General features: G+C 39.4%; 1 pseudogene; it reads left to right on the top strand.

Moving 5' to 3' along the window:
* The first annotated feature begins 4,034 nt into the window (after positions 1 to 4,034).
* LOC120113481 lies at positions 4,035 to 11,072 on the top strand (annotated as a pseudogene).
* Positions 11,073 to 14,917: the final 3,845 nt, after the last annotated feature.

Raw genomic sequence — 14,917 nt, 5'->3', positions numbered from 1 at the left:
CTTATAGATTGGTATCACCGTAGACTCTCTCCACTCCTTTGGCATCTTGGCAGTCTCTAAAATAATATTAAAGATGTTGGTCAACCACTTAACTCCCTCATCTCCTAGGGTCAACCACACAGTGATAGGAATTTGATATGGACCGACAGCTTTGTCCCTCCCCATCTTTCTAAGGGTCATTTTGACTTCCTCAATCCCAATCCTACTTGTATGGCAGTCATTGGCCGTAGTATAATGGTCGGTTGACCCATCAACGTTACTATCTCTATAGGGAGAGGCACTATTATTAAATAAGCCAAAGAAGTAACTACCCCAAACCCTCTTAATATCATGATCTTTCACTAAAAGAACACCATTGTTGTCCTTAATAAACCTAATGTTAGCTAGATCCTTGTTCCTATTCTCCATGGATTTTACAAGCCTGAAGATGCCGTTTTGTCCTTCCTTGGTGTCTAATCTCTTGTACATTTCCTCGTATGCCTTATCCTTTGTTTTAGCCACTATTTTCTTGTCTTCCCACTTTGCCTCCTTGTATCTTTGTTTAGCTCTCAATCTTTCTTCGTCGTCATTGCATTGTAGCAACTCTTTAAAATAAGTTTGCTTTGTCTTCACCTTAGTTTGGACTTCGTCGTTCCACCACCACGATTCTTTATGTTCCTTGACCTTCCCTGTCGATAACCCAAGGGTGTTTTTGCCCACCTCTCTGATGGAATTTGTCATATTTTTCCATAACATATCTGCATTATTTGAGTTTGTAGTTCCAAAACCTGTATGAGACAAAACCTTACTCCTAAAGTCATCAGTTGTCGCTCCATGTAAGTTCTTCCAAAGAATCCTAGGTTTACCTAGTTTAACCCTCCTATGAGTGATCCGCCCGTGGCGTATGCGGAACACCAAAACCAACAATCTGTGTTGTGATGCACATGTCTCTTCAGGGAACACCTTACAGTCAATACAAGTCCATCGATCCCGATTTCGAACCAGGATATAGTTGATTTGGGTACAATGTCCCCCGCTATGGAATGTAATCAAGTTCACATCTCTCTTGTTAAAGAAGGAGTTAGTCACCACCATATCGTGTACAGTAGAAAATTCAAGCAACGTACACCCCTCATCGTTCCTACTACCAAAACCGAAACCCCCATGAACATCGTCATACCCGTCGATTTCACTACCTATATAGCCATTGAAGTCTCCCCCTATGAAAACTCTTTGGTCCTCTTGAATGCTCCTAAGTACATCATCTAACGAATCCCAGAATCAACGTTTTTCACCCTCCCCTAGGCCAACGTGTGGGGCGTACACTGAAAGGACATTCACCACTTCCGCTTCTATAATAACCTTAATCATCATGATCATATCACGGTATCTACAAACTTCAACTACATTTTCCTTGAGCCTAGATGATACCAAGATACCCACCCCATTTATAGCGTTATCTACGCCTGAATACCATAACTTGTACCTATTACACTCTCTGGCATGAGCCCCTTTCCACCTAGTCTCTTGAATACATGCAAAATCTATTTTCCTATTACTTAGTACGTCGGTCAGCTCCAGCAGCCTAGCATTTAAAGTGCCTACATTAAACGTACAAACTCCAAGACTAGTCTCCTTGACACCACTCTGTCGAGCCCGCCCCCTATACACCCTATGGGATCTAAAATAAGGACATGACCTCAAGTAATAATCATCTATAGACGAAGCTATGAGGAACTATGAAAAAGAAATCCAAAGAAGACAGAAGATGCACCAATAAAACGCTAGAGAATTGAGGGGGTACTAAGAAGCCTAGTTGGATACTTAATAGGATATTAATTTATAAAATACTATTGTTATTTTTATTGCTAAAAGCCTAGTGTTAAAAGGGGGAAATAGAATAATATTGATTTTTATTATTATGCGGGGGTAAATATTTATGAATACTTTTAATTGCTCAAAGCCTAGTGTTAAAAGGGAAGAAAAAGAATAATATTGATTGTTGATGTATAAAAAAACATTTTAATGTTTACTGTCAATTTCAAAACCTTTTTTTTAATTTGAATTGAATACTAAGTTTATTGCTAGTAATTTGGTTAATAATGATAATAAGTAGGTTTATTAACAATTATAAGGTAAATTACGTAAAACACTAACATAACACGTTTAAATACCTGACCAACCACTAAATGTACCTGGCCGACAAGTAGGAAGTAGTTGCTATTTTCAGGTTGTTTTTCGACGAAGGTTCAGCTGTGGAACTTTAATGTGGTTGCCGGTAACGTTCACCTGCAAAAAGCCCAAGCAACTCCAACAAATATTTGAGAATTTCCCTAACTTTACCCTAATATTACAGATTTCGAATAGAAAACAGACAGATCAGAGAAATATAATCAATCAAATCTAATAAACTGGAGTACTCTGGTTCTTGTCTATGATAATTTAAAAAAAAAATCCAAAACGAGTGATAAAACTTTCAAATGGAGGGGGAACACTTGGAGGGGGAAGAAGGAATCCAGGAAATATTTTTAAAGAGGAACTAAATAAATATGAACTGGAAAACGTGAGAGAAAGGGGGAATTATGAGAGATTAATGGAGATGTGGCTGTGAATTTTGAGAAGAGAGAGATCTTTAAAAATATACACACACTAAAAACTTCAAAAACAAACAGAAAACCACCCAGATCTGCAAAATGTTTCACCAAAACAAGGATCTAAGACAAAGCAAAAATTAAACAAAAATAACGGGAGAAAAACGATCTAATAGCCAAGCGGGAAGAAGATCTCTGCAAGCTCGATTTACTTTGAGAGCTTAGCTTATAAGGTGAAACCGAGAAGTGGGTATATTGATTACGATAAGTTGGAAGAGATGGCAAAGGAATTCAGGCCGAAGCTTATCATATGCGGTGGCGGTGGGTACCCGAGGGAGTGGGATTACGCCAGGCTCAGAGCCGTATATACATACTGTCCAATCTATCAAAGGAACATATGAACCAAGAGCCTACTTTTCTAGAAGCCCTCCAAAAACTACAACCTTCACTCAAAAAAAAAAAAAATCCTGAAACAAGCTTTCAAAGATAACAGAAACTAAATCAAATCCAAATACCACCCTAGAAAACGACACCTCTTAATACACTCAAATTTTCTTCTAACTCTCCTTATCCAATGCCAATCAAATTTTCAAAACCCACAGTTTTAAACCATCTCAAAGCTTAAAGAAACAATGAAAGTTCTCACCTTTTCCAATATATATACGTATGTACCTATTAATTCATTTGTTATTAGCCTGAAACTGACAGCAAAACAAAATGTAAATTTGGCCTAGGTGGACAAACATCAAGGGAGGAGACGTGGTTCGTGCACCCACCCTGGGATTCGCTGATGGTTTCTGCGTCAGTGTTTCACCAAAACATGCATCAAATATCGAAGAATAAGGTGCAAGTCCGGCACTCGACTCGAATAACTCAACGATTATCTTAGCAATAATCCCATTATTATATACTTATCAAGTGTTGGTGGTGATTCTCACCATGTAATAAATCATTCGCTATAAACACACCTTGTGAGCGGATTGGCTAGTAATACTGATTTCAATACCTGCTTTTTCTTGATGGAAAGGAACTTGGTATCCGCTCTGCTCTGCATATTATTGGTCTTACATTAATTGTCCCTAGAGAGAGATGCAGAAGCATCAACTTTAAGTGTTTCTGCCATTGTTTTTTTAACAGTTGATGGTTAAATAACCTCAATGCACGGGGATTGGAAATCATAAATGGTTGATACCAGCTTGTTTAGTTGATGACATGACAGCTTTCAATTGAATTCCGCTCGTTTACTTTTTTCCAGCTTTTGAGGCCAGTCACTCGGTTCGGCTTTGTCCTCACTAACTTAAAGAGATGAAAAATAAATGACATTGAACTTTTAACACGATTGCATTTGTCACCCATGCGACAATACCACCATTACTTCACCCGGGATCTCTGCCTCTTTGGCGCATATAAATACATGTAGCGTGAAACATACAGAATACGTAGAGGTAACTGTTTGGTTCTGAAATGGGGAGGTACAAGAGGATATCGATCATAGGCGCTGGAATTAGCGGCCTAATAGCGTGTAAATATACCCTAGAAAAAGGTTTTAGTCCCATCGTGTTTGAAGCAAGGAGTGGCCTTGGTGGGGTTTGGTCACAAACGATAGAGTCCACTAAGCTACAAACACCCAAAGATTTCTACCAGTTCTCTGATTTCTCATGGTCCCCTGCAGTGCGATGGACTTACCCTGATCACACCAAAGTGCTCGAATACCTCCAAGCTTACGCTGTTCGCTTCAACATCCTTCCTAGGATCAAGTTCAACTCCAAGGTAATCTCCATCGATTATGTAACATCCGCTGCTGCAGATTTGCTTTCTTGGGACTTGTGGGGTGGCTGCGGAGAACCGTTTTCTCCCTCTGGTAAATGGCATCTCACCGTATGAAACACCAGGAATCCTCTGCTGCAACAGATCAGGTAGCCAGTGATCAGTACTGACCCAAACCCTACCTTTTTTTTCATATTTCCTTTTTCAATTGATTTGGTGCATTCATAAACTTCTATTTGTTTACATTATCCAAAGCTTAATGATTTGGTGCATTGTATGTACTAAGAATTGATGACAAGCAGGTGTACCAAGTGGATTTTGTGATTCTTTGTTGGGAAATAAACCAAGTACAAGTAATTTCTCTATAACCAGATTAGTGAGAATGCGAAATAAAAACGAAAAAATAATACCCGAAATTGATAACGGAGTTCAGCCAATTTGCTTACGTCTCCGGACTGCTGCAGATCTTTTACTAAGAGAGAAAATTTACAGGTGTTTACAAAACACTCACAACTCACAAGAAAGCTCTCTAGTATTGGAAGAAAGAAATGATTTTTGGGATGATTTTGAAGCTAAATGAGCTAGGGTATTTATAGTTGAAACTTGAGGACTTAATCTTGAAAATACCCTAAAACCTAGGGATTAATTGTGATTATCCCATTATCATTTTTCAACAAACATCTACCAAACTTTGAAAAACTATTTTTCAAAGAAACATTTACCAAACTTTGAAAACCATTTTCAAAGAAACATTTACCAAACTTTGAAAACCATTTTTTCAAAGTTGGTTACCAAACTTGAAAACCATTTTAATACTTTCAACAATCTCCCACTTGAAGACTGATTTTAATCTGTCTTCACACCTCGATCAATGCAACAGTTTTTCTAGTCTTGTTACTCTAGCATGCCAACTGAAGTTGAACACAACTTCAGTTTGTCTGTAGTCACCGTCTTTGTCAACATATCTGCCGGATTTTGAGCTCCACTGATATTTTCAAGTTTCAAAATCTCATCTTCCAGAAGAGACCGGATAAAATGATATCGCAATTGTATGTGCTTTGTCCTGGAATGAAAAGACGGATTCTTTGCTAGATGTATAGCACTTTGACTGTCGCAATACAAGACATTGTTTTCTTGTTTCTTGCCTAACTCTTTCAAGAAACTTTGGAGCCAAACCATCTCCTTGCTAGCTTCCGTAACAGCGACATATTCTGCTTCAGTTGTGGAGAGAGTAACTATCTTCTGTAGTTGAGAAACCCAACTCACTGCGGTTCCTCCTAGAGTATAGACATACCCTGTAGTGCTCCTTCTGATGTCAACATTTCTGGCTAAGTCAGCATCTACATAGCCTGTCAGTATCGTATCTCTACCTTTGAAACAAAATGCTTTGTTTGTGGTACCCCGCAGATATCTGAGGATCCATTTGACTGCTTCCCAGTGTACCTTGCCCGGATTATTCATGTACCTACTAACAGCTCCCACTGCTTGAGCAATATCTGGTCTGGTACAAACCATGGCATACATCAGACTTCCAATCGCTGAGGCGTACGACACCTTCACCATGTGTGCACGTTCTTCCTCCATCTTTGGTGACTGTTCTTTGGAGAGTCTGAAATGAACACCTAAAGGTGTACTTACTGGTTTAGCATCTTGCATGTTGAACCTGGAGAGTACTTTGTTGATGTACTCAGCCTGTGATAATATCAAAGTCCCTGACTTTGTGTCTCTCTTGATCCTCATCCCAAGAATCTGCTTTGCAGCGCCCAGATCCTTCATAGCAAACTGCTTTGACAATTTTTGCTTCAAGTTTATAATCTCTTGCATGTCTGAGCCTGCAACGAGCATGTCATCAACGTACAATAATAAAATAATGAAGCTATTGTCGAACCTCTTGATGTAGCAACAATGATCTGCTTGGCATCTGGTAAAATCACTGCTACTCATGAAACTATCGAACTTCTTGTACCACTGCCTAGGAGCTTGTTTTAAATCATACAAGCTCTTCTTCAACCTGCATACCAGGTTTTTCTTGCCTACCTCTATGAAGCCTTCTGGCTGCCTCATATAGATTTCTTCCTCCAAATCACCATGAAGGAAAGTTGTTTTTACATCTAACTGCTCAAAATGTAAATTCTCTGCAGCTACAATTTTCAACACCAGTCTGATTGTAGATAGCTTTAGGACTGGAGAGAAAATTTCATTGTAATCAATACATTCTTTTTGTTGAAAACCTTTGACAACCAATATTGCTTTATAGCGTTTGCTCCCATCGTGCTCTTCTTTGATCCTGTAAATCCACTTGTTATGGAGCACTTTCTTGCCTGGTGGTAATTCAGCTAATTCCCACGTCTGATTTGACATAAGCGAGTCCATCTCATCTTTCATGGAAGACTCCCACTTGACTGAATCCTCCACTTGCATTGCTTCAACATAGCACTCTGGTTCACCATTGTCAGTCAACAACAAGTAGTGCAAAGAAGAAGAATACCGTTGGGTTGGTTTAGGAATTTTGGAGGAGCGTCTCAGTTCTGGTGTGCCTGGTTCTTCCTCTTGAACTGCTTCAGGACTGATCTGAACATCATTTCCAGAAATCTCCTCGAACTCAGCAAATTCCTTTGTTTCAGCTTCGGTATTACTTGATTCTGTGGTTGACCTGTCTTTGTACATCATATTTTCATTGAAAATGACGTCTCTGCTTCTAATGATCTTCCGATTTTCGTAGTCCCAAAACCGGTAACCAAACTCATCACCACTGTAACCAACAAAGGCACATTTGTTGGACTTAGCATCAAGTTTACTTCTTTCAGCAGAGTCTCTGTGTACATAAGAAATACAACCAAACATTCTTAAGTGTGAAAGGTTTATTTCTTTCTTGCTCCAAACTTCCTCTGGTATTCTGCCATCCAAAGGAACTGAGGGTCAGGTAAGCTGCAGTGTTAATAGCTTCAGCCAATAGAAATTTGGGCAATCCAGCATGTATCCTCATACTTCTGGCACGTTCATTCAGAGTTCTGTTCATGCGCTCTGCTACGCCATTCTGCTGCGGTGTCATGGGAACTGTTGTCTCCATCTTGATCCCATTGTTTGCACAAAAATCTCTGAATCTCCTATTTCTGTACTCTCCTCCATTGTCAGACCTCAACCGCTTGACTTTCATACCATTCTCATTTTCCACCATGGCCTTCCATTTTCTGAAGGTATTAAAGACTTCTGATTTTTCTTCAGAAATAAACCCACACCTTCCTTGTAGAATCATCGATGAAGGTGACATAATATAATGAGCCTGCAAGAGATGAAACTGGAGATGGTCCCCATACATCAGTATGAACTAACTCTAACTTTTCAGCCTTAGGTGTCTTACCAATCTTTGCAAAGCTGACTTTCTTTTGTTTGCCAAAGATGCAATCCTCGCATAGTCCGACATCTACATTCTTTAGATCTGGCAGCTTCCCCTTTGACAAAAGTGTCTTCATCTCTTTCTCGCTCATATGGCCAAGCCTTTGGTGCCATAGGTTTGATTTTCCATCAGCATCTGCTACTGCAATGATATTCTCTAAATTTGATGTTATATAAAGAGTACCAGTTTTCTTACCACGAGCAATGACGAGTGCTCCTTTGGTAATCTTCCATTCACAGCCTGAAAAGGTTGTGCTAAATCCTTCACCATCAAGATGTCCTACAGAAATCAAATTTCTTTTGAGGCCATGAATATGTCTCACTCCTTTCATCGTCCAGGTGGTTTGGTTTGGCAACTTTAGTCGGATGTCTCCTTTTCCGACGATCTTTAAGGTTTCATCATCAGCTAGATGAACCTTCCCAAAATCACCACTGACATAATTTTCCATGATTTCTCGGCATGGGGTGGAGTGGAAAGATGCCCCTGAATCTAAGATCCATGATTCAATCGGACTGTTGACGCTTAGAATCATGACATCACTCGTCTCCTCTGTCACGTTGGCAGATTCCTGTGCGCCGGTATTTTTCTTCAATGCTCGGCAATCTCTTTTAAAGTGACCCTTCTTGCCACAATTACAACAGGTAAAATCTTTCTTTCCCGTTGTAGATTTTCCCCGTCTGGATTTTGATCTGCCATGATTTGAATTTCTTTCTGAAGTTCTCCCTCTGGACTCCGTATGCAAGGCTGAGGAGGTTGATGCTTAACCCGATTCTCTCCGTCGAATTTCTTCGCTCAGTATCAGATCCCGAACATCGTCGAATTTCAATTTACTATTTCCCGATGAGTTGCTAACTGCTGTAACAGTAGCATTCCAACTGTCTGGCAGAGATGATAAGAGAATTAAAGTTCGAACTTCATCATCGAATTCAATTTCCACTGAACTCAACTGAGTTGTGATTGTGTTGAGTTCATTTAGGTGTTGTGCCATCGATGCCCCTTCCGTCATCCGCAAATTGAATAATCGCCTCATCAAGTGCACTTTGTTTGAGGCTGATGGCTTCTCATACATACTGGAGAGAGCCGCCATAAGACTCGCCGTGGTCTTTTCCTTTGCTATTTTGAAAGCAACATTACGGGATAACGTCAGTCGGATAACTCCGAGGGCTTGTCTGTCGAGAAGAGCCCAGTCTTCATTCTTCATGCCCTCTGGTTGCTTTTCTGAGAGTGGTTGTTATAGATTTTTCTGGTACAGAAAATCTTCAATCTGCATCTTCCAAAAGCCAAAGTCCGCACCATCAAACTTTTCAATTTTCACATTTCCTTCGTCTGCAACTATCACTCCCACTCGAATCTGGTTTCGTTTGGATCGTTTCTGACAATTATTACGAACCACCGTGTATTAGAACACCTCCGTCGATAAATTTGTATCGCCGACGAAATTCACTATTCACGTGAATAGTAACCTCGCAAAAATTGATAAAATTCACAACCAAAAGCTCTGATACCAGTTGTTGGGAAATAAACCAAGTACAAATAATTTCCCTATAACCAGATTAGTGAGAATGCGAATTAAAAACGGAAAAATAATACCCGAAATTGATAACGGAGTTCAGCCAATTTGCTTACGTCTCCGGACTGCTGCACATCTTTTACTAAGAGAGAAAATTTACAGGTGTTTACAAACACTCACACTCACAAGAAAGCTCTCTAGTATTGGGAGAAAGAAATGATTTTTGGGATGGTTTTGAAGCTAAATGAGCTAGGGTATTTATAGTTGAAACTTAAGGACTTAATCTTGAAAATACCCTAAAACCTAGGGATTAATTGTGATTATCCCATTATCATTTTTCAACAAACATCTACCAAACTTTGAAAAACTATTTTTCAAAGAAACATTTACCAAACTTTGAAAACCATTTTTAAAGAAACATTTACCAAACTTTGAAAACTATTTTTTCAAAGTTGATTACCAAACTTGAAAACCATTTTAATACTTTCAACATTCTTTGCATAGGAAGATATAGTGACTTGCCGAACATTCCTGATTTTCCACTGAACAAAGGACCGGAAGTACTTGACAGAAAGGTTTTGCATTCCATGGATTATGCCGCAATGGATGACGATATTGCTGCCGAATTGATCAAAGACAAGCGAGTGACGGTCATCGGATTTCAAAAATCAGCAGTGGATATAGCAGCAGAAGTTGCTAGTAAAAACGGTGCAAACCTTTACTTCTTCTCTAGGAATCCTCTCTTCTGTAAATATATTTCATTTTCGACATCTGACATGATTTTGTGGTAATAAAAAAGGAGCAAGCCACCCTTGTACGTTGTTGTTCAAGACTGCCCAGTGGACTGTTCCCAAATGTTTACTAGCATTCGTGTTTCGAGGTTTGAACCGCTTCACAGAGTTAATGGTTCACAAGCCAGGCGAAGGTTTATTCATCTGGCTCCTAGGCGTGTTCCTTTCACCTCTGGTAAGTTTTCTCCGCATTCCTAACAAAATTTAGGCAATCATGCAACTGATGCACTTACTGTGTTAACGTGATATTCTTTCCAGCTCTGGATATTTTCGACATCAATCGAGTGCTACCTCCAGTGTGTTTATCCATTAAGGAAATACGACATGGTACCAGCCCATAAATTCCTCAAACAAATTTCTCCATGCAAGTTCACAGTTCTGCCAGCCAATTTTTATGACAGAGTAAAAGACGGTAGTCTTTTCCTGAAGAAATCACAAAGCTTCAGCTTCTGTAAAAATGGTTTAATGGTACAAGGCGAGTCTAGGCCTCTGCAGTCCGTAATAGTAATTTTCTCTACTGGATACAAGAGTGAAGAGAAGTTTAAGAACATTTTCAGATCAAATTTCTTCCGCAAATGCATTTCTGGGTCATCGGCCCCTTTCTACAGGTTGGTTTGTATATAGGGTCCCAAGGCAACCTACACCATATGTTGTCTCTAATAAATACATTGTAATTTTAATATTGCAGGGAATGCATTCATCCTCGAATTCCACAGCTAGCAATACTTGGATATGTAGGTAGTCCTTCGATTTTGTATCCCACTGAAATGAGAAGCAAGTGGTTAGCGAGTTTCCTTGCTGGAAACTTCAGGTTACCGACGATAAGCAAGATGGAAGAGGATGTTATGGAGTGGGAAAAATGCAAGAGAAGTGATGCGAAAGAGAGCCATGGAAAGTCTTTCCTGAGTACACTACTCCAAATATACTGTAATGACCAACTATGCAAAGACATGGGATGCAATTCTAGAAGGAAAAGCGGGTTTCTTGCAGAGCTATTTGAAGCTTACTGCCCTCACGACTATAAAGCCCTATCTTAACTTTTCTTTTGTTTCTACAATGGTTAATCGCCATGGATCAACCTTGGGTTATAATCTAGCATATTATTGTGCTCTAACTTTGCTGTTATGACTATTTTACTGGTGTTATAACGCCGAATTCTGGGTACATCGCCAACTTCACAATCCACATCAATTAAGAGAGCTTTGACCCACATACATATTTTAACCTATACATATTCATGTCTACTTTAATTGTGCTTGCATCACATATAATTTAGCCATTAAATTTTATTTAACAACTTCTACTATAGTCTTGCTTGCACCAAATAATTTAGCAATTAAACTTTAAAGTGAGAATCAAAAGGTACCACCCGAAAAAAGAGTGTTAAGGAAATAACTAGCGGTAATCTTTAACGCTTTCTCCGGGATAAGCTTAATCTAAATCTTAATTGAAAAAGCATTGTCAGATCGAATGTGATACACTCTCAACTGCTTTGCTAAATTTGATCTCGTTATCATCGCTACACTTCGTCTTCCCCCTTTCCGTTTAAATTTTGTTAGAATTTGGAGCCCAAAAGGGAATTTAGAATATTAAAGAGTGACATAAGATACGAATGAGAGATAGAGAACGGGATGGGAAAGCATCAATGATCGATCGAGATGGTAGTTTGTTTTGTTGAGCCAGTGTTTGCAGGGAAGACGGAGGAAAAGGAAGGGTTTGTGATGTTGGCTGTTCAAGAGGGAGCGTGGTTGTTCGGTCCAAAGATGGTTGATCCGGTGGTGTGGTAGGTTGGTTCAAATGTGGCAGATTTAATGTTTCTGGTTGGTTCACATAAGAGGGTTAAAGTAACTGAAATTCACTATAAGAATCCAGCTTGAGGGGATGTGTGAGTTGTTACTATTTTAAATATTAAAGTTTATTTAGAATTAGTGATTGAGATAAAATCTTATCTCTTGATAACATAAGATAAGGTTTGTATATTTATATAACTCCTAGTAGTAGTTAAACTCTTGTACTTACTTAAATAGACTATGTATTTTATCTACAAGATATAGAAAAACACTCACTATTCTCGTGAGTTTCCACATTATTTACCCAAGACCTAATCCCTAATTTTTAATAATTGCAATCATTGATTTGTCACAATATTTCCTAGCTAATATACACACAACTTTCCTTATTTTGGAAATCGGATTCTGACACTTTCCCTCAGCTGATGAATGCATACCATCCATTCTCATCTTGCTTACAAGTTTCTGAAAATACTTCCCAGACAATCCTTTGGTAAAATATATGCTAGCTGATCATTATTGGATACAAATGGAGTGCAAATCATGCCACTGCTAAGCTTTTCTTTTATAAAATGTATGTCAATCTCAATGTGTTTCGTACGGTCATGTTAAATTGAATTATGCGCAATATTATTAGCGAACTTGTTATCAAAATAAAGCTTCATTGGTTCTTCCCACATGATTTTCAAATCTTAAATAATTTTTAGCCATAGTAATTCGCAAATCCCAAGTGTCATTGCTCTAAATTCAACTTTTGCACTGGATCTAGCCATAACATTCTTTTTTTTATTCCTCCAAGTCACAAGGTTACCTCATAGGAAAGTGTAGTAACCTGAGGATGTCCTTCTATCAACTACAGACCTTGCATAATCTGCATCAGTGTAAGCTTCAAGAGTTAGTTTCTAACGTCGGACAGGATAGAGATTATCCTGCAGGCTAGTTCCAACAGATGATTCACAAGAGAAATTCGCCCAAAGCAAGAGAAAAAAAGTCTATAGGGTTTAACGAAATATTATAAAATCAAACAATGCAAAAATCAGTCCACAAGCCAGACTGTTATAGCCAAAAATCGTCTTTATCCGAATTTTGCCAAAAATAGCAAAATCTCGAAAATCACTCTAAATTGAAATTTGAAATAAATTAAGCAATCTGCAAAAAAACCAGTCCAAATCGGATTTAAAATGACTTTCGAACTTACAAGCGAAATATTACCATAAATAGTAAAAATAAATAAAACTAGTGATTCGGAGAGAAAATGGCAGAATTTGAGGTCAAAAAAAGGCCATATGGAGCCATGCTCAATGTGGAAAGTGTGCGCATCGAAAGGGCTTTTCGAATTGGGGTCTTATACGCGATTCTGACACCTGTAGCCAAAGTTATGGACAAAAGACTGCAACACACTTAAAACAGCCCCAATGAGGAACATATCACAATCAACTCCCGCCTTTGCGCTGATCTGCAAACTCATGGTATCTCAGCACCATCAAGGTGCAATCTGACAGCTCAGAATCATCTGTCTCGAATCCCCCTGCATCAGTTACCCCGGGTTGGGAAGAACTCGTCCTCGAGTTCAAAGTAGTGTCATCAGAATCCATAAAACAAGGACTTAGGTGCTTCACATTAAAGACATCAGAAGTCTTCAAGTGACTGGGAAGGCGCAACCTGTAAGCATTATCATTGATCTTCTGCACGACCTCACAAGGTCCAATATTCTGATCCATAAGCTTATTAAACTCGCCAACAGGAAAACGATCACGAGTTAATACAGCCCAAACAAAATCACCAACATCAAAAAGTACCTGACAACGATACTGTCAACCCGAGTCTTGTACTTGGTATTGCTCTCATGAATGGTCTGTTTCACCTGCTCATGGATACCCCGAAGATACTTTGCCATCTCATCTGCTTTAGGACTGAAACATCCTATACGTGGAATAGGGGTTAAGTCCAGTACCCCGGATGGGTTCTGACCATAGACAATCTCAAATGGGCTTAAACCTCTGGTTCTATTTTTTGATCTATTGTAGGCAAATTCTTCTTGAGGCAATGCCAAATCCCACTGCTTCGACTTCGTCCTGCCAAACACCTCAAAAGGTTACCCAAACTCCGGTTCACCACCTCGGTCTGGCCATCCGTCTGGGGGTGGTAGGAGCTACTAAAATTCAACTGCGTTCCCAGTTTCCCCCACAGGCTCTTCCAGAATTGACTGATGAACTTGGTATCATGATTGAAGTGATGGATCGAGGAACACCATGTAAACACACAATCTCCCTGAAATAAAGATAGGCAATCCGGATAGCATCCATAGTCTTTCTGCAAGCTACAAAATGGGCCATCTTGGGAAACCTGTCAACCATAAAAAAGATAGAATCCGAGGCCCTTTGGGTGCGGGGTAAGCCCAATACAAAATCCATGATGACATCGAACCAAAGAGCTTCAGGAATAGGTAAGGAAGTGTATAAGCCCGCATTGGTGAGAACTCCCTTAGACCGCTGGTACACATAACAACGGTCCACATAATGAGCCACATCACTAGTTAACTTGGGCCAATAAAAGTCAGAAGAGATAAGGGCCAAGGTCTTATCTCGGCCAAAGTGTCCCTCATTATGAAGTTCACTTATAATTTGCTACCTCAATGAACAATCTGGAATGCACAACTGTAATCCAAGAAACAGATACCCATTATGCAAAACAAAATCATGACGGTGACCCTCAGTTACCTCCTGAAATATCCTTCTAAATGAATGATCAACTGCATACATATATGTGAACGTGTCAAAGCCTGCAACTTTGGTACTCATGGTGGTGAGAAGTAAGGTACGACGGCTCAAGGCATCTGAGACACGGTTAAAACTCCCTGCTTGGTGCCTCAGCGTAAAAGTGAATTCTTGCAAGTATGCTACCCACTAGGCATGACGTCTACTCATCTTGTGTTGGCCATTGATGTACTTCAAGGCCTTATAATCGGTAAATAGAATAAATTCTTTCTGTACTAGGTAATGATGCCACTCAGGGACTGAACTATGGCATAAAACTCCATTTTCAGCATCTCAAAAACAACACGAAGGTGATCGAAATATGAAGCCCATGTC

This window comes from Hibiscus syriacus, unplaced genomic scaffold (assembly GCF_006381635.1).
Source record: "Hibiscus syriacus cultivar Baekdansim isolate YM2019G1 unplaced genomic scaffold, ASM638163v2 tig00110209_pilon, whole genome shotgun sequence".
NCBI lineage: Eukaryota > Viridiplantae > Streptophyta > Magnoliopsida > Malvales > Malvaceae > Hibiscus > Hibiscus syriacus.
The sequence above is the reverse complement of the archived record's forward strand: the minus strand, read 5'-3'. Positions and strand labels throughout refer to the sequence as shown.